Source organism: Penaeus vannamei, chromosome 13, assembly GCF_042767895.1.
Source record: "Penaeus vannamei isolate JL-2024 chromosome 13, ASM4276789v1, whole genome shotgun sequence".
In the NCBI taxonomy this organism is placed as follows: domain Eukaryota; kingdom Metazoa; phylum Arthropoda; class Malacostraca; order Decapoda; family Penaeidae; genus Penaeus; species Penaeus vannamei.
Genome location: NC_091561.1, coordinates 15,072,497 through 15,077,496, shown reverse-complemented (window position 1 = coordinate 15,077,496; position 5,000 = coordinate 15,072,497).

Here is a 5,000-nt window from a genome sequence, read left to right as displayed (position 1 = left end):
TCTCTTTCTCTCTCTCTCTGTCTCTTCTCTCTCTGTCTCTTTCTCTTTCTCTTTCTCTTTCTCTCTCTCTCTCTCTTTCTCTCTTTCTCTCTCTCTCTCTCTCTCTCTCTCTGTCTCTCTCTCTCTCTCTCTCTCTCTCTCTCACCCACTGACTCACTCACTCACTCACTCACTCACTCACTCACTCTCTCTCTCTCTCTCTCTCTCTCTCTCTCTCTCTCTCTCTCTCTCACCCACTCACTCACTCACTCACTCACTCACTCACTCTCTCTCTCTCTCTCTCTCTCTTTCCCTCTATCATTAGAACTGCGAGAGAGGGAGACAATGACGTCACCAATGTACTTGAGAAAAAGGTGATTTTAATGTTATTCTTCAAGTGAGAATATTTTATTGCATCAGTGATCCTTTGCCTTGGCGGAGGTATGAGCTCTCTAAGTGCTTCTAGTTATCGTTGATATTGTTATCTTTGTTATTATTGCTATCATAATCATCATTATCATTATTATTAAGACTATTGATATTGTTACTGGTTATTATTATTACTTTTGGTATTATTGTTGATATTATCATTATCACTCTTGTTATCAATAATAATAATATTTTTATCGTAATTCTCATTATTATTGTTATTGTTGTTATTATTATTATTGTTACCATTTTTATAATTATTATCCTCATATATGTATATCATTATTACTATTGACATTATCATTACTATCAATATTATTGTTATTATCGTCATTATCATCATCATTACTTTATCATTATCATTGATTTTAATATCATTATGATCATCATCTTTTATTTTTTATTATTATTACTAGCATTATTGTTATTATCATTATCATCATTACTATCAACATTATTATTATCATTAATATTATCATTATTATCATTGATATTATTATTATCCTTATGACTATGGTTATTATTAGTATTATTATCATCAATGATAATGGTGATAATAATGATAATTATGCTATTATCATTATTACTATTATCATCACCATTATCATTTTTATCATTATTCTTATGATTATTGTAGTTATCTTTATCATGATCATTGACAATAATGATAATAATAATCACAATGAAAATAATGATAATGATATTATCATCACCATTTTACCATTAACATTTTCATAATTATCATTATCATTATCATTGTTCTTTATCATTATTGATATTCTAACTATAGTCATTTTAGTATTAGTATTATTATCATTAAGAATAATGATAATAATCATAATTATAATATTATCATCATTACTATTATCATCGTCATTATTATCATTATCACAATTCTTATGATTATTGTAGTTATTATTATCATGATCATCAATAATGATAATAATAATCATAATAACCATCATAATATCATCATAATAATCATCATAATATCATTATTATTATCATTATCATCAATATCATTATCATTGTAATCATCATTATTATCATTACCATCAATATCGTTTTCACTATCATGATCATTATTTTGATTATATCATAGTTCTTGTCGTTATGTTCTTATTATTGTTATTGTTATCATTATTGTTATCATTACTGTCATTATCATTATTAAAGTCATCATCTTCAACCCCATCATTACATTATTAGTATTAGTATTTTATCTCTATGTGAACTTATAGGTGATATACTCATTATTACTGAAAGGCAAAAAATGGTGAATCAATATCAGTTTGATGATATAAAGACCTTATATTAGTAAATCAAACCAATATAAAAAAAATATATATTTAATAACTTACATCTTATCATTAGATTATTGCTTAACATTTCTAATCTGAAAATGAAAAGCATATAATTTCAGACAAAGCATTATTCTTTACTGCGTCACCATGCTGTTATGTTATTGTGTGTCCCTTACCTGTGATAATATAATTTGCGTTATTTGATATAGTGTGTCACTGTGAGCTAGTACAGTAATCCTATACTATTAGAAGGGCTTGGTAGTTACTGTAAGTTGTGTGATTATAGGCAGATAATCTTGCTCAGGAACTACACAGATGATCCTTGCATATATACGTAGAGTCGTGCAGTGAACAGCTAATAGTTGTTCGTTATCTTGATAAGACATTTTGTACATACGTAAGTGTTCATGTTCAAGGATACAGAACTTAAGATAAAGATCCAACCTACTGGCAATGCTGGCAATGTTCACACACACACACACACACACACACACACACACACACACACACACACACACACACACACACACACACACACACACACACACACACACACACACATACATATTATCCAAAAATACGCATCAACTAAGACCTGCATTTGGTACACGTTAAAAATGCACCGCAAATACCACAGAAAAACAAGGAACAGACGAAAACAAGTGGAAACAAGGTCCCACAGATACCATTTCAGAAGGCTTCTTTGAGCATTACCCTTGACGATGGAAACTGTCACTACATACATAGCGTTTGTCGATTTCTCTTCCTGAATTTGCTAAATACGCCTCGCACATGTACCCTGTGTCTCCTATAAATGCGAAATCAATTATGCTCGTGTGGTTAAGGTATATCAACCGTCTTAAAAAGCTATTAAAATATAACCTCGGTACAAACCAGAAGGGGCGTGTGTGCTCCATGTGATAGTGAAACAGCACCTGTCAATCTAACCAAAATTATTACGTTATTTCAAATTGTCGTTATGATTATTCTTATGATTGTTGCCTATATTACCATCTCATCACTATCTTAGCATTATAATTTATTATCATCATCCGCATCACTATTATCATCATTATATTCACGCCATTATTATCATGATTTTTGTCATCATCTTTATCATTTCAACAACACGAGTGTGTCATCGGGGATTTCGCTCGATTTTACAAAGTGCAATCACCTTTTCTTATTATGGGGAATAAGAGGTAAGAAAAAGTTTTGATTTTATTCAATGGATGCCATAATTCATTCTTGTTTTTACACATGCCTCGATACGAGAGATAGATAGACAGACAGATAGATAGATAGATAGATAGATAGATAGATAGAGAGAGAGAGAGAGAGAGAGAGAGAGAGAGAGAGAGAGAGAGAGAGAGAGAGAGAGAGAGAGAGAGAGTACATTCAGGCATATTCATTATAATCTCCAGAAACATGATAATCAAAAAAATTCTTTTCCAGTTTATTTTTTTTTCAGTCTACTCATCCCTCTGATTGACATAGCATCAAATCTGCTGATAATTCCAAATAAATTAAAAATTTTCAAACGCCAGACATCTCCCTCATTTAATATATAAACAACGTACTTGACGTTCGTTCGTCTTGAACATGGAATCGTCGAGAGAATTGCTAAACCATCTTTACCAAGCAAGAGGATGTACAAGGAACTGAACTAATCTCGCTGAACTTGAGAATAGGAACAGGTCGCGAGACAGAACCTGCATCCCTTTCTCGCTTGTACTACACGTGTTCTTTCGGTCACGTGTTCAACGGGTGATGCAAAGGAAGAACCGATAAGAGCCCATAAAGATCACTTTGATATTGCGAAAATCAGAGATACTGTGAAGGATGAAGGGTAACACTTGTCCAATTATAATGATAACTATGGTTACGAGAATTAGCAGCCAGCGGGTCTCGTGGCAGTGAGTTGAAATCAATATTCTAAGAATCCTTAGCGTAAAGGCAGCAACGGCATAATGAGCAATTGGTTACCCAAGGCAACACAACTGGGAGAGAGCCATATAAACGTTCAAGGTCCTAGAGCATGGATTTTGACCTCATTTATCGCTGCATCAAAATGTGTCCTGTGTCAGATGTCGATATATATGCAAGAATGAGTGTATGAATCTATATAGTATGTGTTTCAGAAAGGTATTGCTCAATGTGCACTAAACTAATTCATAAAAAAACTAATCAGTATTTAATATATGTGTACATACATATGTACATACATAAGTACAGTACATACATTACATACAGATAGATAGATAGATGTCGATTGACTTTCAGACTTCCACATGGTCTCAGAAAAATAAATAAATAAATAGATAAATAAATAAATAACAATAAATAAATAATAATAATACAGAGACTAAAGCCCTCAAGAGGAGAGTGTCTCCAGGCCACAGTAGGTCGTGGGATGGAACCCTAATGGTATACCTTTCCACACCACAACCTTTGAGCAGGATAATCCATACCCACATGTTGTCTTATTGGAAGGTCTTCTGCTCTAAAAGGGAGGAGGGAAAGCCGGCTGTACAGAAACGGAACAAGAAAATAGGATAAAAGAAAAAGGGAGGGAATTAATGATTTTTTTTCCTTTTTTAACCTAGATTTGTGGCAGTACAATTCCACGGTGTCCTTGTGACAAAGGCAAGAAAGCCTGCAATCCAAAATTTGGAAATTAAATTGCTATTCCAGGAATTCGTCCAGAGCGTCTTGCCGAAATGCTTCATGAGCGCACTCTTGGTTCTCGCCGAACGCTCCTGAGAGCCAGTCCAGCCACCTCCCTATTGCTTAAGGCCTGATGGCTCTGCGGATCCGAGCAATCATCGAGTTTCTATTTCTCTTCGCGGTCTGGATTCTCACTCCACTGCAGTCGCCATTTGGGCAAACCTTGAGGGTAAATTTGCCTCCGCGAACGCTCAGCCGGCGACGAAAGGAAACGCCCGACTGTGCTGCCCTCAATCACGCTATTAAGCGGTCGTTTGCAACACCTCACTTATCGGGCTGATCACCGAAAAAGACTCATGACGCTGCACTCCCAGCAGGCTATGAGATTCATGAGGTTGCAGACGCACTCTTGCAGGGCACGATCACCCTCGATACCAGGCATGGGCGACTGGTCATTACGATGGATACAAGACGTATATCACGACTTTCCAAGAACGAGGTCGCGTCTGGTGAGCAGAGGATAAACGAAAAGGTGATCTTACTGGAAGCCGTTTGAGGGAGTGATAGGAGCGCCATAATTGTAACACTCGTGGATAGGCTGCTATCACAATGCACTGAAAA